The sequence below is a fragment of the Microcebus murinus genome, chromosome 14 (assembly GCF_040939455.1).
Source record: "Microcebus murinus isolate Inina chromosome 14, M.murinus_Inina_mat1.0, whole genome shotgun sequence".
Taxonomy (NCBI): Eukaryota; Metazoa; Chordata; class Mammalia; order Primates; family Cheirogaleidae; genus Microcebus; species Microcebus murinus.
Window position 1 is genome coordinate 933,168 of NC_134117.1, and position 6,000 is coordinate 939,167.

Consider the following 6,000-nt stretch of genomic DNA (forward strand, 5'->3'; position numbering starts at 1 on the left):
GTCCCTCTGCGGAAGGTTCAGGAAGGTCGGGGTGCACACTGGGTGCACTGCAGGTCCCTCTGGGGAAGGTTCGGAAAGGTTGGGGTGCACTGCAGGTCACTCTGGGAAAGGTTCAGGAAGGTCGGGGTGCACACTGGGTGCACTGCAGGTCCCTCTGGGGAAGGTTCAGAAAGGTTGGGGTGCACTGCAGGTCACTCTGGGAAAGGTTCAGGAAGGTCAGGGTGCACACTGGGTGCACCGCAGGTCCCTCTGGGGAAGGTTCAGGAAGGTTGGGGTGTACACCATAGCTGCATGGCAGGTCCTTCCTCAAAAGGACCCTATCCCTTCTTCCTTCGAGAGGTCTCGCTCCATGAACTGCTTGGATTTGGGAATGGGGCAGGAGGCTGTGGATCCTTCCACAGTGCTCCAAGGTGGGTTTCCTCCAACAAACCAAGAATTGGTGGCTCTGTTGTCAAGCCTTTTTCTAGGGACCCTGTTGTCAGTCAGGTGCTGCTACCAACTCGTGGTCAGACAACGGGTCCCGTCTCTGTCCTGGGCTTACGGTGGTGGCCTCCTCCCTGTTCGCCCGGAGCTGCCCCGATACCTCCCAGGTTCTCACTGGTGACGTTGAGTCCACTGTAAAAGGCAGGCCCGAGCCCTCGGGAGTCAAGGGCTGCTTCTGCGGCTGGGCACTCTCGGGCTGGGTGTGCTCAGCCTCACCTGTGTGCCCACGTGCCCCAGCTGAACCGCAGGGCCCCCCCCCCTTGCAGGTCCTCGCTTCAGTGCAGGTGTAATCCGTCAACCCATCTGGGAGCTATTGATCAAACGCAATCCAGGTGTTGCTGGCAGGTGTAATCCGTCAACCCATCTGGGAGCTATGGATCAAACGCAATCCAGGTGTTGCTGGGAAGGGATCTTGCCAATGCAGTTACCTTCTGCAGTCAGCTGGCTTTAAGGAGGCGGGCTAATCCCTGTCACTGCTGAGAGCCTCACCAGTCAGCGGCATCACGGCCCAGTGCTCTGGGTGAGGGATTGAGGAGACGGGGAGGTGTTTGTTACTGGAAGCTGGAGGGAAAGTCACCCGGCTGCGGGTGGCAGGAGACCCGACTGAGCTGGGTCCTGCCGCTGGGTGGGGGCAGCAGTTGTGAGTGAGGAATTGGACGTTCAGCTCAGGAGGTTCCCCAGCAAGTGTTGAGCTGCAGGCTGGCGTCTTGCTGCTGCTCACAGCCAAGCGTGAGAGGAAAGGATAAACTCAGGGAAGCTCTGATACCAAAAATGGATCAGTACTTAGTTATTTGGGAGGTTCTTGGCCTGCCCAGGTTGCAAAAGGTGCGAAAATAGGAAAGTCGCGATTGGAAAGGCGAGTTTGGAACAGGGGCCTGTGGGTGTGGCCGGACAACTTTTTGCTGAAGAGGTTGGGCCGGTGTTTGGCTCACGAGTCTCCTTGGCCGTTTCAGCAGGAGCAAGGAGCAGAGAGGGTTGTCCAGGGGGGACCTGCAGGGACCCTCTTATCTCAGATGCCTTTGGTATACACAGGAGATCCATGGAGGTTTTGAGAGTGTTGTACCAGCAGAAATGCTGCTGACTTGGATGGAAAGGCTGGGGCTGTCAGATTTCCAAAATTCTGTGAGCAGGAAGCGGCTCACTCAGTTGCACACGCACCCTGCCCTTCAGGACAAAAGAAAGCTCTGAGGGTGGTGCCAAGGCCAGTGGGTCCTCCGTGGGGCCAGCGGGTGGAGCACTGGGGCAGAGGAGTCTCATCGGGCCTTGAAACCTCCTGGAATTTGCTGAGCTGGATTTGAACTTAGCTGGGACCGGTGACTCCTCTATTTCTTCTTAGGAATGGGCGTGTGCACCTTGCACCATCTGCCACTGTGGTCTGGAGGCAGGTGACTTGTTTTCTAGTTCCTCGGGTGCACGGCGAAGAGGAGCGACTGCACCCAGCACCTCCCACACGCCTCATTTAGAGGAGACTGAGGGCTTCTGAGTTGAAAACGTTTAGCTGTGATTTTGGACCTGGAGTTTATGCTGTAATGTTGGTGCTCTGAGGATGTGGGCGTGTGGTGGATGTGTTGTTTATGGGATGGTTGTGGATTTGGGGAGCCCAGGAGGTGGATGGCAGGGGTTACGTGGGGGCCCCTTCCCCCTAAGACACCTGTCCGTGTCAGCCCAGGGCTGGTGACCTCGTGTGGAAAGAGGCTCTTTGCAGATGCAATTAAGGGTCTCCAGATGAGACCATCCACGGGGCCCTGATAAGGGAAGAAACGGGCAGAACGACAGATGGCAGGGTGGTGGGGTGATGGCAGCAGGGAGCAGGGCAACGTGGACCAGAGCCGAGCACACCCAGGGTCGCCAGGACCCCGGAGGCCGGAGAGGGCCACGCAACAGACTCTCCCAGGATCTCCAGAGGTAACCGGCCCTGCCAACACTGGATTTCAGGGTTTCGGCCTCCTGGAGCGTGAGAGGGTAAGTTTCTGCTGTGTTAAGCCACCACGCGGGCGGTCGTTTGTCATGGCCAGCCCGAGACGGCTGCAGTAGGAGACCTGCAGGGTCGAGGGGACTGTGAGCTTCAGGCCAGCACGTCCCCGGGGGTTGGAATCCACCGTGGTGGTGGCTTCTCCACTCCCCGCCGTGTGTCCTTCCTCTGCGCTCAGAGTCAGCAACAGCAGCCCGGTGGCCCCATGACCTTCAGAATCAGTGCGTCACCATAGCAACCAGGCGGCACTTGGTCTCAGAAGCCCTTGCCTTCTGTACTCTCTGTCCCAGGTCCCTCCGGGGGAGATTCTGGCCCCACTGTGGGCAGGGACAGTGGCTCCCCGGCTCCCACGGGGAGAGGGGACCCTCGGATTCCCTGCACGGGCGAGCACCCCGTCACGCCCCCACGCGGGCGTTTCCTGGTTCCGGAAGGGTTCTGGGTCTGGTTCCCAGAGGGAAGCGCATGCTCTAGTCGGGTGATCTGGGGAGATTTGATAAAAGGACTCCACAATGGCGTGGGCGGAGCATGGGAAGAGCACATGTGTTGATGTCAGAATGGTGACAGGAGACAAAGGACACACGTAGCTGGCGGGTTTGCCGCGTGCCGGCCGAGGGGCAGTCTCTGCCAGCGTCGGAGGCGTGTCCCTCGGAACCCTGGCCTCATGGCCGATGACAGACAGGTGCACATCTGTGCTGGGTCTCAGGGCTGAGCCCCGGGGACAAAACCGCCCCAACCGGACACGCGCCGTCCTCCAGCAATGCGGCCCCTTTATGTCCCCAACGCTGGCTTCTTCCCAGGCTCGGTGTCCTAGCAGCCCAGGGCTGTTTGCTTACGGTCAGGCCCAGCAACATGGGCACCCGCTCAGAGAGCCGCAGGGCCACCATGCTACAGCGGTTGCTGGACCCACTGCCCACAGGCCCCCACTGTGTGCTCCCGGCTGCTGGATGTCATGGACATGTTTGTCCATCTCCAGAGTCACTGCCGGTCTCCTGCCCCTGGAACAGGACGGGCGAGGCCCCTGCCCTCTCGGAGCTGATGTTCTGACCAGTGTGGGCACTCCGGGCTCAGGAACTCTCTACTGCCCCTCCCCTCTCCAGCCCTTAGAAGCCACCTCGAGGAGGGGGTGGGGCTTGGGTGCTCTGGGGTGCGGCAGCTCCTAACCCTTTCTCTTGCTCACGCCCGCACCGTGCACCCCACTCTCAGCTGGGCTTGCACCATCCGATCCTGTGTGTTGCGGGACCCTGTGCTGCGGCCGCGACAGAGAGCTGCGCCCCCAAGCCCACAGGCTGCTGCAGGTCTCGTCTGCTACGCTGGTCCCCCTCTCCCGTGGAACTTAGCGGAGCCAGACCTTAGGGTCTAGTGTCAGGAGGGCAGGCGCCTGGCTTGGCGTTTGCGGCTTTTGGCAGGGGTGGGGAAGGAGGGTCTCCCAGTTCAGCATGCAGACCTCCCGGGATGCATCCCTGCAGCCCCCTTCTCTCTGTCCTCTGTCGGCCTTGGCGTCCCCCCCCCCACCCCATGGTCAGCCCCTCCCTGCTACCTGCAGGTCCTCAGCCTCTCCAACATCCACAGTGACTTCTCCTGCCACCCTCCCTGGAGAAGGGGGGGGATGTGTTATACATTCTGATCCTTTTCTGCCACTGGCAGGAGTCTGGGACTGGGGGGAGATGAGGCGTGGTCAGAGGCTGCGCGTCTTTTGGGATTGTGGGGCGCAGGCTGGGGTGCAGGGTTCCAGGCATTACACAGCTGCTGCTCTTGCTCCAAAAACACTCCTGGGGGGTAGCTCAGTGGTGGAGCATCTGACTGCAAAGGCACTCCTCCTTTGGTGCCTGCACAGCGTGACTACTGAGCCCCTCCCGGGCTGCGGGCGATATTCTGGCACCTTCCACGTGCCTGGTGGAGTTGCAGGAGAAAGAAGTACCCGGGAGGCCTAGAACTCACCTCTGCACTGGAGGTTTAACTACATGCTAGCAGGCGGGGTGGGGGTGGGGGGGAGGCCAGGCGGGGGGAGGCCTGCGGTGGACGCTTGGTCAGGCTCTCAACTAGGTTATGTTGTGATAAAATTACCTTCCAAATTTCAGTAGTTGACACAGGGCTGACTTCCTCTTGTTCTACAAGTCCAAGGCCTGTCAGCAGGGGGCTCCAGGAGTCCCAAAGGGATGGGGACCCCCCCCTACCCTTTAGCCAAGTGGGTATGTTGGCCAGTTGGACCCCACAAACGGCACCGATCTCCTGTGTTCACCTTTCACTGGTCAGGCAGGCTAGGCGACCACACGGAACGTCAGAGGCGGTGGGCAGAGCCAGTGGCTGCAGGGGTGGTGTTGAACTTGTGCGCGGAGGGAGGGGCCCGCAAGGGAGGTGGGGGTCCACCTTTCACCAGGGGTGCAGAGCAGGAAGGCCCCTCCAGGACCTCCGTGGGCAGGAAGGGACAGCGGGCTTTGCCTAAGAAGGCAAAGGCTCCAAAGTCAGACTGCCAGGCAACAGGAAACGAACCTTCAGCGACAAAGCATGAGGAGCAGGAGTCTCCTGGCGGATACGCCGCAAGGACCAAGAGCCAGGCCGCCAGTGCCAGGGCCCCTGTCCCATCCCGGCAAGGGGACCTAGCGCGACTTGGCACATGGTCCCTGGCCGGGCCTGGGCGCTGACCTGCGCCAGGAGTTGCGGTTGTGGGTAGTGCCCAGAGGGCCACGCTCAGGGATGCAGAGGACCCCACCAAGCGGGGCCAGAGAGTGCGGCGCACGTGCTCTGCGCCGCTGCCGCCCCGGGCGTGCGCGCACATACTTGCGCACGCGCTGGCAGCTCGGGTCCGGGCTGTGCGCCCCGCCCCCACCCTCCCGGGATGCTGCTCCAGCGCTGCCTGCAGCCGCCGGGCGGGGTCGGGCGCCTGGCCGGGTCCGTGCAGCCGCTGCCGTGTCCTGGGCCTCCAGCCCGGCTGCACGGAGCGCAAAGCCGCAGGTGAAGTTTATCCCTCCCCCAGATCAGGCGGTGGAAGTCCGCTGGCCGGCTTTTTTCACAAAGGGTGCAGGGGTGGGGAGGTTCAGAAACCCGAGTCCCTGTCGCCCACCACACTCAGGCCGGGTCCACAAGAAGGTCCCCACTGTCCTGCGGGGCAGAGCTGGCCCGGTTCCGGGATCCCAGCCGTTTGGGGCCTCCAGGATACCCCAGGGGACCCTCGCCTGTCTTCCCTCGCTCCGTTTCCGCGTAGTCGGTGCCGCTGTCCCGGAGCCCACGAGGCGCAGACTCCCCCTAGTCCCCAGCCCGGCGGTCCCAGGCACCCTGCAAAACGCCCCGCCCCGTCCCTGCCTTGGCTCCGCCTCTGCCCTCGGCTCCGCCCCTGACCCCTTCCCCGCGGGCTCCTCCCGGGCCCCGGCCCCGCCCCGGCCCGGCCCCCGCGTGCTCGCAGGCGGCTGGGTGGCTTCGGCGCCCAGGAGAGCCGGAGCCGAGGCTGGGGCGCACGGCGGGCGCTGCCAGCCCCACCGCTCCCGCTCCCGGCCCTGCGGGCCGGCCATGTCCCCGGCTCCGGCCGCGGCGCGCACCCAGGCCCGGCA